This window comes from Nicotiana attenuata, unplaced genomic scaffold, assembly GCF_001879085.1.
Source record: "Nicotiana attenuata strain UT unplaced genomic scaffold, NIATTr2, whole genome shotgun sequence".
NCBI lineage: Eukaryota > Viridiplantae > Streptophyta > Magnoliopsida > Solanales > Solanaceae > Nicotiana > Nicotiana attenuata.
In genome coordinates, this window is record NW_017672880.1 from 119,589 (window position 1) to 131,663 (window position 12,075).

Consider the following 12,075-nt stretch of genomic DNA (forward strand, 5'->3'; position numbering starts at 1 on the left):
ACAACAACAACAATAAAATAAAAATAAATAAATAATAACAATAATAATGATGATTGTGATAGCAGTAAAAGTAGTAATTATAATATAATAATAAGACCAACACTAAAAGAAATACTAATACTAATAAAAATACTACAACTAATACTAATATTAATACTAATGATAGTAATAGTAACAATCGTAATAAAAGTAGTAAAAATAAGGTACTAAGTTTAGAAGCTCAAGGAAATTAATTGGAAGAAAGGATGGACAAAATTGTATGTCAACACCTTCAACAATTCACCTCTGGGGCAAGATATTGTAAGATAGTATTGGAGAAGCGGCTGTCAGAGATCGCGGGGTGCGGTGGTTCAGGATTTAATGTGTATTTCTAATGTTGACGGTTCGAGAAAGATGATCTCCGGAAAGGTTTAAAGGTTAGTAGCGGTTGTTGGTTCAAGTGCTACCGAGATTGATTTTGATCTCAGGCATCAGCAGAGCAACAAAAGGCGAGGAAGGACGCGTGGGAAGTGTCATGCGGGGTTAAACTTCTAGAAGGCCAGGTGTAAGAAGTGGAGGTCGAGTGGTTTCTTAGAGAAGTGAGTCTACCCAAAGTGGGAGAGTGACAGAGTAGTATGTGGGTTCAGTGGCTGGGCCTACGACCCTAATTGGAAGTATCGGCTATTATTCGGCGGGAGATTCGATATGGCGGAAAGGAGCTGCTTGATATGAAGGTGGATACGACATAACTTTGAATCGGGAGATATTGTCTCCCATTTAGTTAATGTTCCTAAGAAGTGAACGGACTAGTACAATTGGTGGGTGAGCACGGGCTCATGATGAGTTATGAACGACGTAGTGATGGTGCCTCGTGCGGCGGTGTTGAAAGATGTCGGCGCGTAATCTCCACAGGTGGGTTATCTCCTATGAGCAGATTAGTGGTCGTGTGGTTGGAGAAGCTTCCGCGAAGAATTTTACTGGCTATCCGGTAAGGAGGTCGAACATGTGAATGTGGTTGATGATTTAGAGTATTCGTAAGTGGTTTTACGGAAAGGTTTTGAAGAGCTTGGCGGGTTGGTTGTGCTAGATCATGTCAACAATGAAGAAAGAATCTTGTTGGATTCCGGAGTTGCGTAGTGGTGGCTTCAAGCTAAGTGGGAGAGTCCCACCGTCTATGGTTGGGTTGTATGATTATCTTCTTGTGAAGATCGGGTTATCGGCGTATTGGTAAGTTGTTTCGGCTAAGGAAAAGAACCTAAGTGGTAATTTGAGCAAAGGAATTGGTAAAAGTGTGCTATAGTTGGCCTGATTGGCTCATGTTCAAGCTTTGGGAAGACTCAAGATTTATGCTCCGCGTAGAAGTGAGTTGTAAGGAAGGTGATTCTGTCGGGTGCTTCTTCGAGAGGGTGGTCATGTGCTAGCGGAGCCTTGCAGTTGATTATATTCGGGACCATGTCAGAGTGGGTGACTCTCAATAACGGTCCTAGTGAATTCAAAGGTTAAAAATGCGGTGCCTAAGGATTTAAGCCAGCAATGTGTTTAGGAATCGGGCTTGTGAAGCAGCTTATGATAAGAGGCTCAGAATGTTCTATGATGTTTTGACCTGCAGTGTAGCATTGGGAGGAAAAAAGAGAAAAAGACTTCGGATTCGTAGTGAAATTATCAAAGTGGATGTACCAGTCGAGATGCGAACATGCCCACAAGGAAGGTATGAAGTGGTTCGTGGGATTTGAGACAGCATGGTCTCGTGTTACAAGGCCACTCCGGATGGGTGCGGGTTGAGTGTGTTATGTGTTGAAGGAAGATACTATTATTTAAAGGCAATTAAGGATAAATTTGAAGAGGTTGGATTGGTTAGCCATAGTTGAATTGGCGTATTGGTGGCAGTGATCAGTTCCTTCAGTGTGATTAAAGTATGCAAGTGATTTGTGACGGTACGTGTGAGGCTTGTCGACCGCCATAATTGATTTTATTCAGAAGTATTCTAGTATTTTGGCATGTTATGTGTAGGCGGATCCCGGAAGGGGTATGGTGGCTTAGACCACTACTTGAAGGTTGCATATTTTAAAATCACGAAGATATTACTCGTGTGTTACCATGGTTCTCTCAGAATGAGTTAAGTAAAAAGTGTTTATATGATGAAATGTTTACCCTATTAGTGATTCAGGAGTTATGATGAAACTCTGGCAGTATCGTATATTGGCATGTTAGGTGCAGTGAGCGGTATGAAATTTGAAAGTGAGGATCAAGGTTGCGACTTGGTGTTGACAAGGATGTCACGAGCTCGGATGAGCATGAAAGGGATTTGAATGTTTAGAGTAAGCTAGCATTGTCTTCAGTGTCACCTGAGATCGGTGTTTTGTGAAAGAGGCTTTGCATCCTGGTTATGGATTCTTGATCGCTTTTCAGCGTTAGTGCGGCCGGTGGTAGGGATATACAGACTTGTTATCTGTTACGGAAGGTCGTGGGAGCGTGTTCCACGGGAAGATTGTATAAGTGTGGCATGTAGTCACTAATTGATTGGAGAATGAACCCAAGTACGGAGATTGTGGTGGTATCGTTAATTTGAGATATTATGCCTGGAGGGCACTCGGTTTATTGGGTTATGGACTGTGGAGGATTACTTCGGTTATGATGGTTGTTCTTGTGTGTTATGGGAAAAAGGGGCAATTATGGACCAAGAAAAGATTATTGGCCTAGTTCGGTACGATCAAAATCGGCTTGAGGTCTGTGGATGGATTTAAATATGAATATGGGCTCTATATCGGGCCGAATGTGTTCATTTCAGCATAGCTCTCCTTATGGAGGAGTATTCGGACGTTGGATGTTAATTCATCGTCGGCTATTTCATGTAATGCTATATTGTGCCATGTGAGTTGCGAGACGGCTTGGTAAATTTCTTATGTGTTGAGGTTCCGCATAGCGATGGTGTTATGTGAGCAAGATGGCTCTTTAGTTTCAGAACATAAATATTGCACCTCAGTTGTGCTTGGGTTTGTTAGCTTATGGCGCTATATGTCCCTTTAGGGGCGGTATTATGGACTTAGCGTGCTTATGACCGATATTCGGTATTTTATGGTAATGAGCAATTTAGCTCGATGTGTATCTCCTTATGTGAGTTTTATGTGCAGATCGGGTTCCACGCCGTAATAGTGTGGTGTTGAGTACAATTCCCTATATCTATTTTTGTGTGTTTTGTTTCCCATTTTCTGAGGAAAGTTCATATTAGTTGCGTGAGTTGAGTAGTCCCTTCCAGAGTTCATTTTCCTTATGTATCACGTTCGAGCTTGTGGCCTATTAGCACATTGTGGCATCATATGGGACTTTTGATCATGACCGGGGTGGCTTATTGCCTGAGCAGTTCGTACTGGGTGAGACGAGATTATTGGATCTAGGATCAGTGCAGTCGGATTATATGAAGTATATTAAAGAGCAAAGATCATAATCTGGTTCAGAATGAGGTAATGGTTCTTGTCAGAAGTATAGACTCAATGATTTGCTGACTCGGCAGTTGATTATAAATTTCTACACATCTCCTCTGTCGTGGCGGCATTGCGAGAGTTGGAATAAGACTTATATATATCATGAGGTGCATTATGAGCATCAGATTCAGGGAATGTCGGTTATTATGATCAGAGAATGTTATAATGGTCCTGTGAATGATGTGGTGCATGGTAAGAATTCAGCAAAGGTATGCAGTCATGTTCTGGTACCTCGTGTAGTGATTGATACGGTGTTCATACATTGGAAGCAGGCCTAGCAGAGAATTCCAGATGTTGGAATTGGGCTCTAAGCTTATTTTCTTGAATAAAAGGGAATATCTTCAGAATCGATCGAGCTAATGTGCTCAACTGGGTTGTAGTAGCACGGGTAGGTGCACGAGGTGTTAAACAGTGATTTCGGAAAACTCCAGCGCAGTTCTTAGCACGTTCGAGGATGAACGTATGCTTAAGTGGAGAGAATGTAACGACCCGATGTCGACGCCCCCTTTTTCTTCCAAAACGGAGATCGGAATCGGGTATACGACATTCAGGAGGACAACTCTATTCCCTTGCGAGAACTGGGTTTTTTAGTTTGAAGAGTCGCCACCTAATGATTATAGTGCATTAGGATACTTTAAGGAAGAATTTGAGATGAAGAACCAGAGTTTGGGTAAGGGCTAGAAATTATCTTGAGGGGAAGGTGTTAGGCACCTCTCAAGATCCACTAGTGTGGTTCCCGGCCATGCTACAATTGTGACTTTGAATGCAAACAAACAAGTAAACAAGCAAGCATTGCAAATACGAGAAAACTATTACAAATAAGAAGCACAAAAGGTTAAAAAAATGCTGAATTTTAGGGAAGGAGCAGTTTAGTTAAAAGTGCAAGTAGGAAGAAGTCAAGTACTTAGTGCGAACGATCTGAAAATTATGTGAAAAACAGAAGTCGAAAGTGCAACAGCTTTTTAAGATTCAGAAAATTGTTAAACTAATAAAGAGGGAGGGGGGTCCTAGGTTTATATATTACATGGATCATTCGCACAACACTGGTACTCAATTGTACGCATAGTGTTATCGTGTAATCATCATCTCCATGTCTACCCTTTCCCACCCGTTAAGGTATTGGAGCGCGGAATGGTCTCGTTTGCCCATTGCATGCTATTACCCGTCCCAAGCTATCAGTCCCGGGGCATTAGGACTTCTAATCCTAAAAGGGGAAGAAAGGGATAGGGACCTTTATGGAGTTTAAAGGACGAAAATTCAAATCGACATTCAAAAACAAGTAACAAGTAGGGGGAATGAACAGACAAACAGGTAAGGCTCACATAAACCCCGTAAATCAGATAACATATAGTTTAGCATGCCTTTACACATACTGGTTTGGTCATTAAAATTAAAAATTAAACAGCGGGCGGACTGGTTCGATACATACGTTTAGACAGGAAGCCCACAGTAGGCAACTTGGACCCAATTGTCAAAACTTAAGGTATTTTAAGCGAGTGATTTAGAAAGTACTGGTTCTAGAAAAGTAGTCTAATGCCGGAAAGTACAGACTGCAGTCAGTTTAGAAATAAGTTTTAAGAGAATCATGAGTATAAACCATAAAAGGAGTTCCAGAGTCAGAAATACTTAAGGAAAGAGTAAACTACAGAACTGTTTTAAAGACAATTTCAGGAAGACCAAAACTGAGTTGGAAAATGTTTAGGCAGAATTTTAGAAAGAAACCATTTCAGAAGAGGTGCTGATTTGAAAAACTCAAATGTATACTGATTCAAAAGAGTTTTGTCAAAAGATTGAGGCTGAAAACATTAAGACATTAGAGACCAGTTAACAGATTGTTATTGCTTAAGAATAATCGGACGAACTTGGTGTGGAATCCTATGATATCTATATATGATTTTAAAAAGTCTGTTAAGAACTGGTAAGAAGAGGTAATTATTTAATTACCCTACAGTTTGCCTAATGCATATGCATTCCCTATAGGCATGATTTCTATATGCACTGATTACATGAACGTTAAGGTCCTATAGAAAGCATTTCTAGATGACTTATATCATAATTAAACGTTAAATCCTATAGGCATGGTATCTAGGTGACTTGAATCAGAAACATCGAACCATCTTATGGGCAGTATTTCTAGTGAAAAAATTAAGGTCCTAAAGTCATGATATCTACCCCTTTATTGATGCAAGAAAGTAAAACCCCTCCCACACCCTTTTACTAGATTCCCTGAGTTCTATACAAGTTATTACAACCCAATGAATCAACTGAAATAATAAAAATACATCAAAAACTAACAGCTAGATCCAAGCAGCCTAATTCAATCTTAATGTCCAATAATATGTATTTAACCAACTTCGGGGTCCAGATCTCCAAAGCCTTCTCATTATCCAGGGTGTTTCAAAGTTTCAAGGAACTTCAGGGATTCCAGGCATTGCTTACACCCAGGATGCCATTATCAACAGGATAGTGCAGTGTGGAATAGCCAACCCTCAGGCATACATGTTCAGGGGGAGCTCAGGTGTCCCAAAGCATGGCTTGCAAGAGAGGGGCAGAACTTATAGCTAGGAGTAAGTGCAAAGTGAAAGGGAATTAGGGGGCCATGACAGGTGGTGGTCATACCTAGCCATAAGGTAGGCTGGCACACCCCTGACCACTTGCTAGATGAACAAGTTAGGAGCAGACCCTTTGATGGTCAGACAAAGGTCTGGATAGTGATTAGGATACTATCAGACCTAAGTCAAGGCTCAAGCACATAATGGGGAGAATGGGAAGTGGGAATTGATTGAGTTAAGGAGTTCAATGAACCCAGTTCAGGATCATAGACAGCAATATTGGGGTGCTGCTATGCCCTGAACAATAAACTCACATACAAAGGGGTAAAAGGGGTAAGGGAATTCATAAAGCATCATATTCACAACAAACAAATAACCGCACAGATTATTTAAATGCTGGAGTGTAAGATAAGGGGAAACACGTTATAATATGCTAGAAAACATGTGGACAGAATTAAACACATTGTTCTTGGGGCGTATAAACTAACTGAAACATACCGGTATAGAAATGAAGAATGCAGAAGAAAGCGAGCAAAGTCCATAGCAGTGTGAGTATCAGAAAGAGAGAGTGAAAGGGAGTTGTGAACTCAGATAGTATTCTGTGTTCGTGTGTAAAAGTGTAGAAGGGTAGCCTCTTTTATAGTGTAGAGAAGCAAACAAGAAAGGTAAGAAAAACCTTTTAAAAAAAATTAGTCTCAAATATTCTCCCTTTAGTCAAGGGATTTAATTTCAAACGGAAAAGTGTAACAAGGAAAGGAAATTTGAATAGAATCCTTCATAGTAGCATAAGAAGGGAAAATACACGAGGTATATTTAAGGAAAGGTTTCAATAGTACTTGATTTGTAAAGAGAAAGGAAAGGGAATCAATCAAACAATTAACAAAATCAAAGTACTAAGTTTAAATCGAATGAACCAAACCAGAAATAGGTAAAGAGGGCTTAACCAAAGAAAATCAGTGGCAATCAATCAAGACCCTATCAAAGGGATCTAAAATCAATCAAGCAATCACCAAAAACCTTGGAAGAGGATCTTCTTGCATATAAAGCAAACAATTCATACAGAAGAGTTTAACATTGAAGTGTTTAGAATCGTAAACAAAAGGATACGAGTTCAACCAGAGACTCATAGTGAGTCTGAAGGTACAGGGTCCCCAAAGTGGAACCCTAATTCAATTTACCAAGAAAAACCCCCAAATTCTAGGGTTTCCCCATTGAATCAAACATAGAAACGAGAAGGCAAGTGAACAGACTCAAGGAGCTCATGAGAATCAGGCAAATACAATGGCGGGCTTTAAACAATCAAAGAAAGAAAACCACTTTAAGGCGTGAAGAACATGCTCAGAAAAACTTTGGCATTTAAGAAAACATGCTTAACAAGAACACGAACATACTTCAGGAAAGCAAAACATCAAGAAACTCAATAGTAAATATGCATGGTAGAAGAGTGAGAAAAATAGACTAATCATGTGAGCATACATATAAAAGTAGAAAGACAATATATGCGTAATAGAGGAAGCAAACATACAAGCATAATACAGACAAACATCTAAAAGAAAAGAACAACAAGAATCGAAAGACTTTCAGAAACCCTAATTTTGAAAAACCAACGATTTTGAAAAGGAAATTTGGGGAAAACACTCAAACGTCAAATATAGCATAGGTTCAACACAGATCTAGGCAAATAAACAAAGAAAAAACCTCGAATAGCTTAGGGTTTCTGAGAAACCCTAGAAATGAGAAGGCGTGGAAAGGGTCTGGTCTCGAACAGATCTGAGCCATAGCTAGGCTCTTAAAGCTCGAACACACCGGGACATGGCCGGAGAAGCCATAGAACCATAGATCTACAACGGATCTGAACGGACTTTATCGAGGTCAGGCCTCGAAATCTCGAACAACCACGGTTTGGGGGAAAGGAAGGTAAGCACAGGATGTCCATGGCCGGATAAGCTATGGACTCCGATGAGATTTCTCGGAGAAGACGGCAGAGGCGATTAGGGTTTCGAGTGCTAGGGAGCGTTTGAGAGAAGGAGAGAGTTTGGGGGCGGCTGTTTGAGAGAAATGAGGGTTACGGTTAGGTCGTTTGGAATTAAAAAGGAAAGGGTTATTTGTGGCCGTTGATCAAAAGGATCAACGACCTGGATTTAAAGGAATCCCGGGCGGGTTTAGTTTAATGGGTCAGCGGTTGGGTTAAGTTGGAATTGGGATGGCCCAATTGGGCATTAGGATTGGGGCCAATTGGGTTTAAGATTAAAATGAAATTGAGGCAATAATTGAAATGAAATGTGGCCAAAATTGAAATAGCCAGTTTTCCCCCTGTTATTTTATAAAAATAGTGAAAATGATTTTAAAAGAAAATTGAAGATGTTGAACCAATTAATAATACATTTGTATTAATTTAAAAATATTAGAACTAATTTTACAATTATAAAACACTATTAATCGTAAAATAGGCTATAATAGCCTTTATATGCAATTAGCTTTAAAAATACCAAACAAATTTGTAAAAATATACAAAAAATCACCTTAACTATATTTGGTGTAATTATGAGAATAAAATAAGTTATTCACAAAAATGATACTTTTGGGAATAATTATTGGATTTTGTACTGTTAAAATAGACAATAAATTGATTTAAAATAAGGAAAAATACCAAAACTCTTGGGAATGCTTATATATGTATGTATATGCTATTTTGAGGATATTTTTAGTACATAAAAATACTTAGGGAAAAATTGGGTATCAACACCCGACCGATCGTTATGAGCTCTAGCGCGTCGTTCAACAGTTTGAGGCCATGAGCAGTTTCATTTCAGGTATTATGACTTGTACGCATGGTCGGAATTGAATTCCGGGAAGTTTGGAGTTGATTTGGAAAGAGAATTCTCATTTCGGAAGCTTTAAGTTGAAAGAATTGACTAAGATTGGATTTCTGAGTAAACGACCTTGAAATCGGGATTCGAAGGTTCCAGCAGGTTCGTATGATAATTTCAGACTTGGGCATATATCCGGATCAGGTTTCGGAAGACCCGGGAGCGTTTCAGCAGCTATTGTGGAAGTTAGCATTTTTGGAGGAACTTCATAAGTTTGGGTTGAAGTGCATTTCAGTGTTATCAATGTCCGTTTGGGATTCCGAGTTTGGAAATAGCTCCTTATGGTGATTCTGGTGTTGGAGCGCGATCGAAAGTGAATTCGGAGGTCCATGGGTCATTTTGGAGTCATTTGGCTAAAGATAGAAATTTGAAGGTTTTTGAGAAGTTTGACCAGGAGTGGACTTTTTGATATCGGGGTTGGATTCCGATTTCGGAAGTTGGAGCAGGTCCGTAATGTCGAATATGACTTGTGTGCAAAATTTGAGGTCAATCGGTCGTGATTTGATAGGTTTCAGCATCGAGTATAGAAGTTTGAAGTTCTACGTTCATTAAGCTTCAATCGGGTTGCGATTCATGATTTCGATGTTGTTTGAGGTGATTTCAAGGCTCGACTAAGTTCGAATGAGGTATTAGGACTGGTTGGTAGGTTTGGTTGAGGTCCCAGGGACCTCGGGCGTGTTTCGGATGCTCAACGGGTCGATTTTTGCCTTGTGAGGATTGCTGGTTTTCTGGTATAAGTGCAGCAGGTTTTTACTCTATGCGATCGCGTGAGCGGGTCTGCGATCGCATAGTGCAAGATTTGGAGGCAGCTGGTATTGGCTTAAGCGATTGCAGGGCTGTATGTGCGATCGCGTAGAGGAAGAAATTGGAGGCTGCTGGTTTTGGCTTATGCGATCGCAGGGCTGTGTTTGCGATCGCATTGTGCAAGATTTGGAGGCCCTGGGATTGGCTTATGCGATCGCGGAGCATTGTTTGCGATCGCATAGAAGGGTCGCCTGGGCAGTGAAGTGTTTTAAAACGGGTTTTGGCTCATTTTTATCTCAAATCTTTCATGGGAGCCGATTTTGGAGCAACTTTGGAGTGCCATTTTCATCACCAACCATGAGGTAAGTGATTTCTACTAGTTTTGAGTAAATACAAGGTTTATATATGTATTTAGACAAGGAAATTTGTAGAAATTTGGGGATTTTGAGGAAGACCTAGAAATTTGATATTCTTGAATTTTGACTACGATTTTGGGCATGAAATTGAGAGCAAATTATATATTTGGGTTCGTGAGATTATGGGTAAACTTTATCTTCGAAAATATTTGGAATCCGGGCACGTGGGCTCGAGGGCAATTTTGTCAACTTGTCAATCGGGGTTAGGAATTGTTATAAATTGGTTTGTAATGAGTAATTGAACGTATATTAATGGATTTGTATAATTATTGACTAGTTTTGGAGCGTTGTGCATCAATTTGAGTCTTCGGAAGGGCGTGGAATGCCGGTTAAGGAACTTCGGAGCGAGGTGAGTCTCCTTTCTAACCTTGTAAGAGGGAATTGTCCCCATAGGTGAATTAATTGAACATGTGCTGCTAATTGTGGGGGTTACGTACGCACGAGGTGACGAGAGTCCGTGCGTAGCTACTATTATGCTTATGTCCGGGTAGTTTAGGACCCAGAAGCATGCTTACTTGTAATAAATGCAACCTTGTTGACAAGTTTAAAAATGCTTAAACATATCGAATGTGTAAATGAATTTCAAAAAGAATAGATATCATTTCTTGACTTTTAAAAGAGAAACTTGCCCTTTCCTGAATAATTTCTCCTTGATGAATTATTGACTTGACTATTTGGATGTATTTATCTATTGTGGAACGGGCCGAACGCCTCAGTAGATTAAATAGATGCATCTATGGTTCGCGCCATTCGACCTTCAAGCAGTGCACAGATTAAATATTGTTGGATCGGGCCGTACGTCCTCGGCATGATTTGCGCATGCTTGTATCGCTTGCCTTGAAATTTATTGAAATTGATATTGTTTCTTCCCGACTTGAGAATATGTGCATAAATAATGGAAAAGGGAAATTTGGGAATTTCGCATAAAAGAAAGAACTGTTTACTTGCTTCACTCTATTGAATTATAATCATGTTATATAAATCCCCGATTTGTTTTATTATTAATGTACCATTATTGGACAACTAGTAAGTGTCGAAGTCGACCGCTCGTCTCTACTTCTTCGAGATTAGGCGGGATACTTACCGAGTACACGTTATTTTCGTACTCATGCTACACTTGCTGTGCATTTTTGTTGCACAGGCACATGTAACTCTAGCGGCCTAGCGGGCACAACAGCATGGTTGACACGGAGACTTAGGTGAGCTGCACTTCTCGAGACGACCCGCAGCCAGCAGAGTCTCTTTCAGATTTCCATATTTACTTTCTGTCCTATTTGTATTCCGGGCAGTTGTCAAAGAATCCGGGCACTTCTCGAGCTAGATTTTGAGTGGTTGTCAAAGAATCCTAAAATTCTTGAAGCTAGTGTAATTATATGTCGAGTTATCGATGACACAGGCACGTACGGGGTATGATTTGCATCTCAAGAAATTATATCATTATATGGGATTTGGACAAACAAAGTGTTGCGACGACAATTAAGGCAATATAAAATCTAACCTTTAATTTATCTGCTTTCTAGGTTGAAAAAAGCAGGGGGCAAATTGCAACTGGAATTGAGTGCTGCATTAGAGATTATGGTATATCAACAAAAGAGGCAATGGCTAAATTTCAAAAAATGGCTGGACAGCATGGAAAGATATTAATGAAGGACTTCTTAGTCCCACTCCTGTCGCTACAAAATTTTTAACTCCTATTCTCAATCTTGCTCGTATTGTTGAGGTTACATACATACACATTCTAGATGGATACACTCATCCGGAAAAAGTCTTAAAACCTCACATTATTAACCTACTTGTGGACTCCATCAAAAGTTGAGCTGCCATTTGTTGCTCATCTCAAGGAAACTTCATTCTTCATTGTTGTATAACTACGTTGTTAGGGAGCTGCTTTTGCGTGATGTGCAGTGCACCTCCTAAACTAGGACCTTCTTAAGATCCTTGTAATCGCAATATTTTGTATCGATGAGAATCAAATTCTTTTTGTAGTTGTCAACCATTTGTCCTTATACACTAATTTTATGTTTTCATTCTT

At 39.9% G+C, this 12,075-nt stretch overlaps 1 pseudogene; it reads left to right on the forward strand.

Moving 5' to 3' along the window:
- The first annotated feature begins 868 nt into the window (after positions 1-868).
- Positions 869-11,859, forward strand: LOC109214801 (annotated as a pseudogene).
- The last annotated feature ends 216 nt before the right edge of the window (positions 11,860-12,075 follow it).